This window comes from Hetaerina americana, unplaced genomic scaffold (assembly GCF_022747635.1).
Source record: "Hetaerina americana unplaced genomic scaffold, ioHetAmer1.1.p SCAF_6, whole genome shotgun sequence".
NCBI classification, from domain to species: Eukaryota; Metazoa; Arthropoda; class Insecta; order Odonata; family Calopterygidae; genus Hetaerina; species Hetaerina americana.
In genome coordinates this window covers 92,100,107-92,115,902 of record NW_027287205.1, presented here as the reverse complement: position 1 = coordinate 92,115,902, position 15,796 = coordinate 92,100,107, and the positions used below count along the sequence as shown (strand labels likewise).

Here is a 15,796-nt window from a genome sequence, read left to right as displayed (position 1 = left end):
GTTAATGTACTACTTTTACTTGTTTTAACTTACTCAACCATATGCGAATCATGTGATGTCATACATGTTATAATCTTTATTATATTCGGTTATTTTAAATTACTACTTTATATTTATTGAATTATTTTTAGACTTGCAATGCCGACGACCCCTTCTCAATTTGTCACTCAAACATCCCTCGATCTTAAGTGCTGCTTTTTACCGATATTATCAAAATAATATTTAAATGTATTTTTAGCTCTTATTTGACACCATTTTCTGACATAATGTTGTAATATCTATATCTCCGCACAGATAGATGGCGCTTGTCCTTGACGACGACAGACATCCGCGACCGACTGCTTGTGGTGCATTTTCGTGCCATTTAACGCCGCCAGGTGTATTTGTGGGATATTTAGTTTGTCACTTTCATAAGTTTCACTTGGTCACGATCGGTTCATACAAACAGTCACATCGTCATTCCATTGGCATTAAGATTCCCGATGGTCATAGGCCAAATACTCAGTTATTTTGTGCGGTAGTCGTCGATTCATTTCATCCCGGCGTCTTCCACAAGGCAACGTTACATTTTAGTGTCATTGGGAACCTAAAAACGAGCGCTCAAACATTACTAAGTTCTTCTCTGCCCACACAAAATGCGTCATTGCATGCGACCTGGCTTGAAGGTTTCTTATTCCTTTTATTGTTTGCATTATATCACAGGCAAGCTTGAATCGAATATAATCACCTATCAAGCTACAAGCTACTCTTGGTTTATGTGATTTCATTATTCTCATTCGTCCAAATTTCGACTTGCAATAATTCTCAATACGATTGTGTTGAATCTTTTTTGTTGTAAAACTTTTTGTTTTACTTTTATCAATATTTCCATTAAACTTGGAATTTGTGGAAAATTACCTTGACCTTGAAAATATATCAATTGGCTTTTGGGAGTTGATTTTTAATTAACAAAACATGAACACAGTCTACTCTGAAAAAGCATTTTCTTTAAAAATACATTTTGTTGAGATTGATCAACAGGTTTGACATTTGCTTGCTTGATAAAATTTCTGTTATGTCCGTTACAATCTTCTGCATTCCCAGCAACAATCCATATAGAGACCTAATACGTGTTCTGCCGAGAATCAATGATGAGGATTTGATTATTGCTTATAATTTATAAATTTTAAGGAATGGTTTTAAACCAAGTGTCTAGGGAAATTTTGTGGAAATAGAATATAAGTGCCTACTACTCCACCAATACCTATTTTGAAAGAAATGACCAAGAAGAAACCATCCGCCTGAACGGCACTGGAGTGATTACCACCGTACACCAATTCTAAAGCGAACATTCTTTGCCCCCACGGAGCAGCACTCCCCTCCTTCCCTCCCTCTCTCATTCATTCGTTCCGTCCGGCAGCCGTCCACTGCGCCTCCTCAGCATCCCATTGCCGCCCAAAGTAATCTTCCGTCAATCCACTTCCCAACCCTAATTCGGATAACACTATCATAGCCACTATCTCCTTTAAGACATTCGTGACAGCTCACGTTTGTTTTCCTTTCCGTCCACTTCACTTCGTCCATTCTTCTCCACACCCACATATCTCAAACCATCTAACCCATGAGTATCTTACTGCCTTATTTTCCGACCCTTAGAGCAAATTACATAAAAATTACCAATTTACTCTTCATATCAAAGTTTTCATTGATATTTCCTTTAAATATTTAATCGAGATCGTTGCCATGAAAGTCATCCTCCTCTTCAAATCTACTTTACAAATGGCTACTCATTTCTTATTGCCCATACAACTTGACCGACTCTCGTTCAAAACACTTCCTAGATAAATTAGCTACCTGCTATAGTTTATGCCCTACATTTTACGTGTTTATATCAGCATACCTCGTACAGTACCTTAACTCCCTTGTTATTGATCCACATCCCATGCCTATCAAACTTTTCAGCAAGCTGTGCGATCAGCAATAAGTTCCCTTCTTTGTTTGGCTCATGTCGGGCCTAATAAATGAAGAAACCGTGGCTTACCCCTGGCTGCACATCCTTTCATTTCCTTCCCTCGTGTCTTTCGCGACTCTGGGTGTATGTATCCGGAGCGATTCATTATTGCGCATCCGTTGGGTTTTGTTTATTCCCGGAGAGGTCAATCCTCCCTCTAGCTCGTCGCGCTGTGCTCGCATTCCGGCCGTTCTCAATCCCTCGCCAGGGTTTAAGCCCCCACCCTGTGTTACTCGCCGACCCGAGCACCCTTCGCCGGCCCTCTTCAAATCCCAGAGGAGGCCGTTAAACCTTCGCCTTGCCGCTGGTCGCTGGGCCCTCGACCTCTGCCCGCTAATATCGTGAGCCTTCTTTCGCTGCTTTTGCACCTTTCGCGACCCCCCGCACACCAGTTAAGTTGCAGCGTGAAAACAAGGGCTTCAGCCGGAGCGGGGGCGGCGCTTCGAGGGCTTCACACGCCCTCTCCTCTCTTCCCACCCATCTCCTGCTTGCCTCTGCTCCTTTGAGCGCCAGCATTCAGGACTTCCACTGAGATCGCCACGGCTCGAGTGCACGGGGGTTTGCGTCGAGCGTGCACACATCTCAATGAAGAGGGCGGCGTGGAGGGGAACCGTCCATCGTTTTATATGCTTACGCAACTATATCGGGGCCTCCTACCTCGGTTGCATCATTATGTCGACAATAGCGATTCATAAAAGTGAAGGTATTATACATTTCAATTCAAAAATTTCACATCAAAGAAACATCTACACACATCTTACGTCTTCATTTGCCAAAAAAATCGATCTTATATCCAAAAACTACTTTACGAAGAGTAATTGAAGATATTGCCAGTGAAATTTGAAATAATATCCGTTGTTATGGTTGCACTGGCTTCCCACTCAGAGGGCCAGGGTTCAAATCCCGGTGGTACTGAATATTTTTCAGTGGTATCTCGATCCCTACTTGAGGTGCTTTGTGGAGGGCACTTTGAGTCAGTACGCCGTCTGTCGAATGGAACGTTAAACTGCGGAACCCTTGGCGCCTTTCGTAAAGAGCAGGCTAATGCCGACGCCGGGTTTCTCTCCACCCTGTCTATTCATCCCTAATGGCGCAAATTACTTCAGCTGTCGGTACCCTCCCCTAAATAATACTACTAGGAACCCGTTATCCTTTAGCAAAATGTAATCGGACCCGAAGTGCATTTCGAAAAAATTCTCCTGCAACGTAAAGATCCCTATGGTTCCAATCGTAAAGAGGTTCATAAGCAACTCAAGCTTATTTCTGGTCATTGAGAATAGTCACCAGCGGTCGGTGGAATCGGTCCTAATCTTGGGAAGACGATGGCGGGAAGCCCTTCGCTCACCTCTCCTCACGTTTTCGAGTAATTTGAGCCGAAATGAACAGTGTTTAAACATATTTTCGAAATCTTATGCCTAGTCAGTAATGAAAAATTGTTTAATTTGGACAAATGAGGACATAATGGCATTCTCATCTATAAATTGGCAATCCAATGCGGTGACGCATTGCAGGATAGAGTGTTAATGCGAATTTAGGCAACAGATTTATAAGTGCCGAAAACCACCTCTTTCTGAAAAATAAGTGAAAGGTCGTTTTAGGTGAAAAAAGATTGCTGTTTGAAAAATTGAAAGTAATCATGGCATAAAGATGGCATGCATTTCATTGTACGTAAAAAGGATTTCTATCTTTGAAGACAGCTTGTAAAACACGAGATTCGCGCCTTTTATCGTGCTCTAAGCAACAGCACACAATATTAGTCTCCGTGAGCAAGGCAGCAGAAAGAAACGGAACGAGTGATGTGGGAGTCCGAAATTTCAATTAAAATATGTGAAGGGCGCGGATTATTCACGACTCTAACTGTAAACGCTGCATTTATCCGATGATTATTAGGAGACAGACGCATTTTCATCGTGATGTTTTCTATGCTGTTTTCCTGACATTCTTTGACGCACTCGTGCGTCAAGGTTTTTTACGCATTTTTACAAGGAAGATAAGTACTAAATATTATTTAAAAACTTTAAATAAATATTAATATTTACAGTAAAAAATTAGTGCTTGAAATTTGAACTTTTGGAGGCTTAAAATGCAGTTTTTTGATTCTGAAGTTCTTGCTCAAGCGTCAGAAACGTCAATTTCAAATGTCTGAATTATTTGAATCACTCATTATTCAATGTAAAATTTTCTATGTCGTTGTAGCAATATTCACTCGCATATTATATTTTATTCTCATGGCGTCAAAGAAAACATTTTTCTCAGGCTTTACCCCCTTGGATCACTGACACCTTCGACGTAAATAGTGCATCATGGACTTGTAGTGTTCTAATTGAAGGGAGAACACATTCAATCAATGCATTGCAACCCACAAAATAAATTATGAAAACTGTTAATGACACTCTCTCCTCCGTTGTTCATAATGCGCTTTTCTCTTTATTTTCAGTTCCAGAACCATCAAGCGACTAAACCTGAAATATTGGTGAGTATCTTAATGTGCTCATTGTCCTCACATATTATAATACGCTTCAAGTACGAGCGCTGCTCAATAAACGGATAATCATAATGTTTGTTTTGAGGGCATTACCCCACTATCCCCGGACAATTTCGCGAAGCCTTCGCATTTAACCTACCCTCCCCACCCCCATTTTCGCCCTCTTCGGAGACGGAGGCCACTTCTCGATGAGCAACCTTCGTGATTGATGGTTGAGGCCGAGACTTTTTGGAAATCCATTACGAACAGGAGTTTCACTAAATAACTTTGCAGTTTCCACACAAAATAACTGATTTATATTCAACTAGTTTCGCTACACTGCAGCACCTTCAGGAACGTACAAAGAAAATATTCCGTTTTCACGCATATATATACTCGTCCAAGTTGGTGTGGGTTGGGTGGGTGGGTGGGGGGTTGGACAGACGCGATGCCTGGGTGGGGGCCTGCCTGGGTAAGAGTGGGTGAGAGGGGTTGACTGTGAGTGGCGGGGACTAGGGAAGGATTATGGAGGGACGGTTATTCGCAGGGGGGATGGATTGGCCTATATATATATATATATATATATATATATATATATATATATATATATATATATATATATATATATATGTGTGTATGTGTGTATATATAATTTATAACACTTAGCACTAGTGGACACAGACAAAAACACACAGAAACACACAAAAAAGAGACTCACTATTTTTCGAATTTTCGGTGGTCGTGACCACCTTTATCAAGGAAGAGAGGGACAGAACATACGTACGTAGTGTGTGCATATATATATATATATATATATACATATATATATATATATATATATATATATGTACACACATTCAAACAAGAAAACCCGCCATTTGGCGAAAATTATATAACTATATATAGTTATAGATTGGGCAGCAACAAACAATAGAGACAAGCATAAAAAGATCACTCACACGTTATTTCTTGATCATTTCGACGGGATTTTGCTCCGTCTTAATCGCAAGATATAGAAGTAATGACTGCTGGAATAGTAGAGGTGAGGGGTGCGAGAGAAAGGGAAGGGGAGAACGGGTGGTGGAGGAGGGGTGAGAGGAATGGTTGGGGAGAGGAAAGGGAGAGGATAGGATAGAGGGGAGCGGAGATAGGAAAGGAAGGAGAGGGAAGAGGTGGAATTGACACAAAATCGGAAAATAGAACAATCTGCTCACCGCAACTATTGCAACATAAGAGACCCAGGTTTCAACTTACAAAGTCGTGATCAACAATCAAACAAAGGCAACGCACACCAAAACTCATGCAGAAAAACAAAGTATTCAACTCTCCGATATTAATCGCTTCCACAAAGCGTCAATTCAGGCCATTCCCATCAGTAAACGACAATGAGGCCCGGATGCTGATAGGCCATAGAGAGCTAAATAAATGTCATTTCAAGAGTTTTTTATTCTATAGGGTTATCGGATGTGGGAAGGGACGCTAGGACGGAAACATTGCAGCACTGGTTGAAAGAAGTATTATATGGGAAGCATGTTTAGGGATGGGGTGACCCGCGGACGGGAAGGAGGGATTGCACGAGGCGCGGTGGTTGTTAATCCTAAGGTTAAGGGGTGCGGAACATTGGCCTATGTAAAAGGCCGGGCAGAGTTTACAGGTTAGAAGATAAACCACATTCTTGGAATTGCAAGAGAAGTGGGGGAAGGGCGGGAGAGAGTTAGCAGGCGGGATGGAGTGGTGAAAATAGGGGAGCTTATACATCTTCCTCGATGACATGGAGTGGGCGCGGCTCTGGGAGTGTGAGGGGATTTTGAGAGCGACTTGGTGGATTTGAGGATATCTGCTAGGTTGGCGGGCCATTTGAAGGCGAAAGAGGGGCATTTGAAAAGGAGGTTGGAGGAAGTGTTGTGATTTTTGAGGATGGGGAACAGACAACGGCCCTAAGAAGAATCTATCCCCTATTCTAACTGAGAGAGGTGGCTTGACCACCGAAAATTTGAAAACGTGTGTTTCTTTTCTTGTTTGTGTGTTTGTGTTTTTTCGCTAGTGCCAACTTGATAAACATTTTTCATTGTATATACATCTTTATAAATGTATAAATATATATGTATAAATATTTGTATATATATATATATATATATATATATACGTATATATATATATATATATGTATATGTATATATATATATATATATATATATATATATATATATATATATATATATATATATATATATATACGTATATATATATATATGTATATGTATATATATATATATATATATATATATACATTCAAACATATATATATGCTATATGGGCTAATTCGTAGTATTTATGAGGAAGGAATGTGGCCGGAAGACTTTGTGAGATGAGTTTTAGTTCCAATTCCGAAGAAGGTAAAGCCTACATCATGTGAGGACTATAGGACAATAAGTTTGATATCCCACGCAGCTAAAGTTGTTCTCAGGATAATAAACAAAAGGATAGAGAGTAGGGCAAATCATTACTTAGGGGATGATCAGTTTGGGTTCAGGAAGGGGAGAGTTACGCGTGATGCCATTGCAGTAATGAAATTATTAATCGAGAGGAATATAGAATACAACCAGGAGGTATTTTCTTGTTTCGTAGATTTCGAAAAAGCGTTTGGTAGAGTGAATTGGAAAAAACTAATGATTATATTGCAGAAAATAGGAATAGATTGGAGGGAAAGGAGGCTAATCCGCATCCTGTACATGTCTCAGACCGCTCAGGTGCGGGTGGGAAACGGGGAGTCAGGATGGGCAGTGTTAGGAAAGGGTGTAAGGCAGGGTTGCCCATTATCACCGTTGCTGTTCAATCTGTATGCAGAGGAAATGATCAAAGAGGCATGGGAAGAACTGGAGGTAGGAATAAAGGTGGGCGGGGAATTCGTAAAATCAGTTAGGTTTGCTGATGACCAAGCTTTAGTTCGTCAGTCAGCCAAGGGGCTGCAAGCAATCCTGAGTGAATTGGAAATTCAGTGCGGTAGGTATGGGATGAGAATCAATATTAATAAAACAAAGATTATGCGATTTTCTAGAAAGAAAAAGACCAAGCTTAACATTAAAATGGGAGAGCAAAAACTAGAGCAGGTAGAACAGTTTACGTATCTCGGAAGTGTTTTGGACCAACACGGTCAAAGTAGTAGGGACGTAAGGAGAAGAATTGCGCAAGGAAAGAGGCTTTTACAAGGAGGAGGGAGTTGATGACGGGGACGTTGAGCAAGGATGTTAAGAAAAGACTCGTAAAAACTTTGATATGGAGCCTAGCTTTGTACGGCGCGGAAACGTGGTAATTGAAGCAGGAGGATAGACATATACTGGAGGCTTTGAAATGTGGGTGTGGAGAAGAATGGAGAAGGTGAAATGGACCGACATGAAAACAAAAGAGGTAGTAGTTGGTATGGTGTTTGTTGGGAGAAATCCTATGGAGGCAGGAAAATTGGATGAAGGGGGTATTGACCGGCGGTGGGATGTTGAAGACTGTAATAAAGGGGAGAATGTTAGGGAAATTAGGAAAGGGGAGGAACTTGATAGCCATGTTGGACGGGGTGAAGGGAGGAAGGAAGTCCTCAGAGATGAAGAGGGGCCTGATCTAGAGTAGGGTGCCTGAATTTATTGTTTTGTTAGGAGTAATAAAATATTTATTTGGTAGTTGTGTCCATCCAAAAACCTACCTCAACCGATAGATTACCTAAAAAAATATATATATCTATATACGTATATATATACATATGCATGTTTACTTTTATCATTTTATCATTATTATTATTTTAATTGCGTTCAGAGTTTTCGCCTTTAATGAAAACTATTATTTACATCTAAGTATTTACTGTTGTTGGATAGATGGTTGCTCGTGAAATTTAGCAATCAGAATTGAGTTAAGGAATCATGTGCAGACAAATATAATTTATCAATATTTTAGAACCATTTGTTTTTAGGATTGACCATATAGGGAAGAAATCAATTTTTAATCGTCTAAAGCACTTACAACTCTCCAAGTATGCAATTACTTTTCCATTTGCATTTTACTTTTCCCATTTTCTTTACTAACGATATCCATGTCCCTATTTTATTCCATTATCGGTAAATCTACGGGGGTTACTTTTTTAAGAGAGGCCCGTTTGGTCGTACACGTCTTCAAAGCGATAAGCCACTGCTGCATGAGTGGAAGAAGAAGGAATAAGCACAGGGTCGAGAATTTGGGCTGGCTGAGGAGAAAGTGCAAAAACGTTCGTCCATCCAACATTCTCCCTTTGCTCTTTGAGTCGGTTGGCAAGCACGTTCGGCACCCACGCAATCGCACACAATTTGTGATATCTGAGCTTTTCGTGGACAATCGTGGACACATCCGAGGCGTATGTCCTATAAGAGGATACGTCTCAGTTAGCGAGCACTATCAGGCGATCAGATCGGAAAACAATCGTAGCTTTTGTCATCACGGCTCTGAATGTACATCACGGTCCCATCAGCATCCACCATTACCGCCCTCAGTGTAGTCTTCTCTCAATCTTCACTCATTACTGTCTCTCTTTACTGGCTGTCCATTGACTAGGCACAGCTTTGGATAGTTTTTGCTCTCACAAAATCGAATCACGGCACGCACTTCACAAATGGAGGGAGCAAGGATTTTCAAGGACACTGCCGTCTGCATTCATCGACAGGCGAGCGACTGCTGCGTCAGAAGAACGACTTCAGTGTCTTGTAAAATAATTCAAGAGCATCACGGTCCAGTTCAGCATTCACCATGACCGCTCTCAGTAAGACCTCCTCTCCTTCCACTTCCCCTTTCAACCTCTTCTTCCTCTTCTCGCCCTGCACCGAGAAACCTCTTCGTTTGTGCATCCATTTTCGCCGCGTCTCCGCCTGCATTTCAAACCGCTTGCTTTTGACATTTCCGCCCCCGATCCCCGGCCGTAGTCCGTTTCGCCCCTCTGCCCCCGCCGCTCATCGTAATTCCTCATTTGATGCCCGTCGCTTCTCCCTCCCCAGTCCGCACCCACCCCTTCCACGTCCTTTGACCCAGTTTTGCCTCCCTCCCCTTTCACCCTTGGCGTCGCTTCCCCCCTCCGGAGGGGCCGGCCCTCTTTCTTTGCCCTCCTGCACCCCACCCTCGTTTCACGGCACCCCTGCACCTCCCCTTCCTTCCACGCACGCAACTCTCTTTCTCAACCGGACTCTCCCGCGTGACTTTTCCAAACATCCCTCCTCCCACCGCTTCATCCTTAATCGCTGGAGACACGTCTCCAATGTGGAACGCGCGGCACTTGTTCTCCTGCATCGAACGCCCTCGGAGAAGTGATATTCAGTCGGTGACGATATATCACCGATGTGGTGATAATTATGGCTTGCATCGATAACAGCGCCCTTGCTTGATGTCCAGGGATGACAATGAGGACTTCTCTAATCTCGGAGTTTTGAAATGTCGTCCATGTGGTGTGTATTGACGTCGCTTACGCAAAACTATTCCTCTCTTGACCAGTGGTAATATATGACAGCGAAATTCAAACATTCCTCTTTGTAGTATAGCAGCCCAAGATATAGGGGAGGGTATAATGTGCAGTTCATGGGAATAGGGTGGAAGGGAATGGATTCATTGGTCATAACACGAGCGGGCGGGTAGTGGGAATGCAGAACCCGAGCAGGACGTTGTATTAGGGCAGCGACTGGAAGTTCACTTGATTGGAAATGCATACAAAGATTAAGGGGCCGTGTTAAACCCGGTTTTCGTGCGTTGATTACCTGGAACTGAGCTACTCTTGGGACGGCATCTCCATGGACGTGTAGTGGAGAGCGTCCCTCTCCTCATATCGCACGCGAACAGATTACCACCCCTTGTGTTCTCACACTTCTCATCGATAACATTGTCTATTTAGTACATCTGATCTATTAACTATGGAAGGTAATATTATCGAAGTCATAATATCGTATCTGTCATTTAATTACTATATTGCCTTTTTCAATCACATCGACGTTAAAAATTGGCCTCCGATATATTTCTTCCATAAAATTATTCGTCTATGCGGCAAAACATTCTCAACGCGTCGATTTTCGTCATATTGCATGACCATACCAGGGTTATGCAAACAGTAAAATATGCTCTTGCGTTCAATGCAAAGTACCAAGAACGCATTTTCGTTAGAAAATGTTCGTTGAAATTGGCTCTTTAATGACTTGGTTCCTATTGGGTCTTCATATATTAACCTCCCAATTTAAAAAAAAAACTGTAACTACTTTGGTAAATGCGTTTATAGATACGGTTTAGTGGAGGGTCATATAAGAGTCTGATGGGACAAAAGAGCAGATTATACGGCAAGGAATAAAGTACGAATGAATTTGCTACAGAGGTGTGCAGTGGCAGAGTTTGGAGGGTGAAAGATATTTCGATGAAGGATAGTTTCTCAAGACCCAAAAATATTCCTCTATTTTCGATTCGGCCTGCCACGAATGGGAACACGACGCAGAGGTTGCGTTTGCAAATGATAACGTGAAATGCAAATACGTTATATGGTGACTTAAACCTTAAACGACGAATTATCAGAGCATAAAAAAGCAAGAGGTAACCAAATCTTCCCCTATATAAGAAGAATTGAAGGAATGCCCAAACACCTCTCTTTGAATTCAAATCCGATGGAATGATAAAAAATCGCAGGACTATTTATTTATCCTGGAATGCAAAATATTGTGATGGTAACAATGTTGACCAAATATCCCAGGACACGATTTTTATTCTGTAGAATTGATAGTGCATTTACAAACGCCGATTTTTCTACTCTGGTTCAAGTTAAGAATTACCTGGTTAGGACATATTTTTAAAGGCATTCCTACTATTCCTCGTGCTGTTCCATCACCACTCAATACGCCCTGCATCCATTTCTCTTGTCTCCCTCTCCTTTGTTCCACAAACCCCTCTTCTTTACCTCTGCGTTTGTCTCACATTTCCCGTCCGCATTACGTACTATGCCAAAATTCTCCTACCCGCCAGTCGAGGCTTGAGTGCATATTATTCTTCTCTCGCTCTCTCTTCCTCAGCGAAATGATTAAAGCGCCGCTTTGTGGATATGCTCCATACTCTTTAAATGAATAAACACTGCCCGTTAATTGCTTGCACCAGTTTTTAATGCCTGTGTCATGATTTCAACAAATCACTGCATTTTTAGAGGTGATTTCTTTCGTTAATGAATTATTATGTACCATTCAAGCGAGACCTCAAAAATAACCTCGCTCCGTTGAAATTGCCACAAGACTGATATAAATAGTTGCGCGTGGGAAAGGCGATGCGCCGTTTATTCCGCATTTTAAGCGACCCTTCTGGAGGCGATACCTCTCCATCCGCAGCAATGAGGTGCACCGACGGCTCGGCACACGCACGCACATCAGACACCAAAATATGGGGTCTCAAAGCGCACCCGGCCACATCGATGCATTTGCAGGAAACTTGAGCCTAAAGTCAGCATTTATGTGGACCATGGTCTCCTTGAATGAACGAAACACTGTTTAGATTTTGAATCCAAATGAATTATTTTTTTTATTTTCAATCAATCAAAACGTCCTCTTCCGAGATGCAATCGACCATTTTGTTCGTCCGAAAGTTCAAATAATCCTGCCTCGTATCATATTGACACATTGCCAATGGAATTATCATTTGAAATGAGGAAATATAATGGCGTGTGAAGATAATGGACCGTGGGTATTTTCCTCCATGCCTAAAATCGAATCTGACTTAGAAATCGAATGAATGCGGCTCGTTAATTCCTTTTTTCCGTTCGCCTCGAGGATCTCTCGCGTCAGGGGCGTACTCCTCGCCATTTCCACGCAAATGACCGCCCCCCCCCTCTCCCCCCCTTCCTTCCGAGCATTCTTTCTCTGTATCTGACGAGGTTGATTCCCGTCGTCCGCCCCTCTGCCCCTCCCGCCCACCCGCTGTGTCGGGGAGGTCCCTCCCTCTGCGGGGCAGAACTCGCTTCAGCGGCGGCGTTTACGAATCGCATCAGGTCTGCACAATGTCGTATCATGATTATTCGCGGGTGTTCCGAGAATTACCGCAGCGAAGAATTTTGAAAAACTTTGCAGTGGAATTTTCGCTCTCCCCTTCCAGGTCAAAGCCACGAAGTAGACTGACGGAGAAACATGCGCTATCCGCTGAAATTGCTGTTCACGGGATGATTAAGTGAGCGGTTGTTCAACACTGATTAGAATATATTTAATTGAATTAAACCTTTACTATTACGTTCATTAAATTTCAAACAATATTTCAATAAATTAAAATGTTTGTATTTCACGTAACATTTCATTTTTAGCTAAATCTACCGAAATATGGTGAAATGTTACGCCTTTAGTCAGCTCGTGTGATGTAAGTTATATTATTTATTATTGGAATATATTCTTCCTTAAAAATACAGGTGCAAAAATTGTTGCATAAACAAGACGTCAGCATACTTCATACTGCTAAAAGGTTCAATGTATTGGCGTATCTATCATATTGGTATTTTGTTGCCGTAGGGTTGCGAGCCTTCCCGTAGGTCGACATGGCTAACTTGGGACTCCTCATCTGCTCCTGCAACTCCGCGCCAATCGTCCCTGCCTCTCTGCGCGTGGTTGTTTCATTCTCCTTTCACTCTATTTTGCTCCACACCCAAATTTCGTAAGCCTTCAGTATTGCTCCATTGCCTTTTTTGATCAGGCTTTCGAGCCATGTTAAATTATTCCAATACTACCTAAATGTTTCCAGTAATATTTTCGTCACAGTCTCCTTTTCTTACCTCGCTCATCCTCTCTCATTCCCGCCATCGGTGTCTCCAGCATCCAGCGTACCTCCTGTCACTACACGAGATGATGCGGGATGCCTCTTCAGCACCTGAATCTAATGGAGGCGCTGGAGCCACTTCTCCTGGAGTTAGTCGTCAATATCTTACAAATCTTGAGGGCTTCAGACGACTATGGAATGCAAAATGAAATCCTGAGTCCCGTAGCGATTCTTTTATGCTGACAGGGATCGTTTTGTTAAGAGGCCCAAGGGTCCAGGCCTCTTTTTCCTCCCTTTGTCTGAGTCAGCTATTTCAGACCCACCCCTTAAAAGTTTCCACTATTTCAGTAACCACCTCAAAACCTGTGAAACTTGATAAAATGATTTATTTAAATAGAAATATGCTTTGAACTCTTTCGCGCAACTCCTCTGTAGTGACATCATTCGGAGGCATCGGCTATAATTTGGTGATGATTTGAGACAGCGAGAAAACAATCGAATTCAGACCACATGGATTCTCCAATGGTGGGCAATATTAAGAGTGTTTCATTGAGCGACTCGGATTTTATAATAAGCAAAGGCCATGCAGAGAGTAACGTCCGTCTTCGTACAGCGCGAGAATTAGAGGGAGTCTGCATGGCTGCTGAATGAAGGCACACACGAGAGGTCAGTCAGTACGCCTCGAGCTGCAGTGGTTGGAAGGACGCATTGCCGCTTGTCCTTTGTTTGCAGTAGGCAGTCAAAATGAACAATACCATTGGAAATCCCGCCAAATGTGAATTCCGTTCACTGGTAAGGTTTTTCCTGATGAAACCACAGATTTATTCGACTTAGTTACTCATGGAAACACGACTGAAAAGTACGACTACTACATGCTTTGTGCTCATCTCAACGAAGAACTTCAAGAGGCCGTCGTCGGGTGCCTGCGATTTCTGGTGGCAGAATTTAATGCCGGAGAAATTTGTAATCTAGTTCAGAGATTAAACAAATTTTTAATTATGTTTGGCAAATATGTATTAAAATAGTAGAGATACGTATTTTTGAGGTGAAAGTAATAAATATTCTGTATTTATGGCAGTTTATTTTTATAGAAGGTTACTTTCTGGTCAGCCATCACATTACACTGATTTGAAAAATTGTGGGGTCAATGACGTAGCGTTTTGGAAAAATCCTAGACAATAACACCCAGAATTTGAAATGAACGATTTTAACCCAATCCATCTTAAGGAAAGTGAAGTTTTATTATTTAAATCTCATGCGAACCTTGTCCGCAATGCCTAGTATTAGACTAAAGTCAAATAAATGTAGAAATCAGAGAAAAAACGCTGCTGAACTGAAGGTCTTAATGCGGCCCTTCCCCCTTGTCTCTCGTGCCCCGAAGGACCTCTCGTCACGCTTAACTGTGAACCCGGCGAACGCTGCGTACGCGGAGTTTGACGATTGAGCGTGTGTCTACAGTATGTATATTATTAACTCTATTTTTAATAAAAGCAAAATAATAATTATGGAGTAACGATGCCAATATCAATGATAATAAAGTCCGAGTTATGTCCGTGTTCTTCCTGCTCCAGTGACTCCATCACGTGGGCTATTGAAGTTTTTAACAATCTAATACGTTTTCTGTTCTTTCGCAGCGACCTCGATCATCCTTTCTTTTCGTTGCACTCCGTTTGTTTCAAAATGTGGGTTCATGGCATTTCCCTGCGAAGTCACCCGCATACTCGAAGCTTACGATCATCGGAAGGGATTTAATGAAATCAGAATTTCACTACGCCTTTCTCTGACTTTCTTTTGAATATTTGCCCATCATTCCCATTGGTTCAACCTTATCTGAGCTCCGTCAATGTTCCCAGTGTGCCATTTCCATGCTGGAGGCCCAATGGCCGTGTGCCTCCCATGTCTTTCAATTGATCCGCTATTCTCAGGTGACCTTGCGAAAAGACAAGAGGTCGGGCGGATTAATCTTCCAAAAATACTGTTTGGAACTTTTACAGATCTAATTCGAGACCCCACTGCAGACATAAAGCACAGATAAAAAAAACGCGGAGCTATCTTTGCCATAGAAATTATTCGCCGATCAGGCCGATGGTTTTTAAACCCGAGTCCTTAAATTCTCCGTAGATTGACCAATATTAAATGGTGCCTGCAAAATTATTCTTTAACGATTGTTTAAGATTAGTAATTGTCATAATTCAGCACCTGAGAGATTTTTAATGTACAATGAGTGTTTTTGAGATATTCACATGTTCCAAAAAGTATTTATGGTTGAGAAAATTCCAAAAACTCTCATCATTGCATATTACTTACTTAAAATTTTAGGGAGGTGACTTTACCCGGAATACTCATAGCTTTGACGCATTTCCTCAGGTATTATGTTTGCCTATCTTACGTTCGTTTTATTATTATTTGACCCCGGTGGCGGCGCCTCCGTCTGGCGATTCAGAGGTGGCGGGTTCCATTCCCGTTTGAATGGGTTTTCCTCCATCTAGGCGGAAATTGAAATTGCCTTTACTGTATGCGTGTATGTATAGGGGTGAGATAGAAGAATAGGACAATTAAGTCTCAATCCCGCCTCAATA

At 41.9% G+C, this 15,796-nt stretch overlaps 1 long non-coding RNA gene across 1 annotated transcript in view; it reads left to right on the top strand.

Annotated features, from left to right (window-relative positions):
* The window catches only part of LOC139695252 (uncharacterized), a 249,759-nt gene that overhangs the window by 176,894 nt on the left and 57,069 nt on the right, over window positions 1–15,796 (top strand). The window contains exon 2 of the long non-coding RNA XR_011702294.1: window positions 4,428–4,463. This is a non-coding gene — a long non-coding RNA (uncharacterized lncRNA). The remainder of the gene's footprint in view (window positions 1–4,427; window positions 4,464–15,796) is intronic.